The following is a 671-nucleotide window of genomic DNA, read 5'->3' on the forward strand; positions in this document are numbered from 1 at the left end:
GAATTAGCCCGCATTGCAGACAGACATTGAAGTTGCTTCTAGGGAATTCAGCTTCTAGCAAGAGTTTTGGTTTTGGGTTGTTTGGTTTTTAGTCATGGATTCAGAACAGGCAGTGTTAGACGATGTCGTTGATTTCAGCAAGGAAGTTCTGTGGGTCCGCTCGGCTTGTCACGTGCTCATCAGCTTTAGTGATGTCCTCACAATTTGGTTTCAGCCTGGAAAGCAGTTTTTCAAATAGGTAATTTTTTCCTTAGCTATAACAGTGATCTTTTTAAATGTATTGGGTTAATCTAGAAATTTCACACCTAATTTTAATGCTTGTTTCATTTGGGACCGTTTTTCTGCTTTGTAATTATGAGACATTTTTTGGGAAAGGAAGGTTGGAATGTTAAACTGTCTTAGAGATGGAGAATTTTTGTGAAATCGTTACATTGCCACTTTCCCCCAAACTTTGACCCTTGATTCAGAAATCATTTCTGCATTTGGGATGAGAAGTTACAACGCAAGTTCAGCATCAGTTAGTGTTACAAGTTTAAAGCAGCAGTGTCCTGTCTGTGGGAGGTCATGTGACCTTTCCCTGCAGCTGCGCACTGTCATTCTCACTAACGGGAGTTACTATTTGTTTGTTTTCAAGTGACTGATTTTAGTGATCATTTTCCCGATTTAGTTTT

The sequence above is a fragment of the Micromys minutus genome, assembly GCF_963924665.1.
Source record: "Micromys minutus genome assembly, chromosome: 7".
NCBI lineage: Eukaryota > Metazoa > Chordata > Mammalia > Rodentia > Muridae > Micromys > Micromys minutus.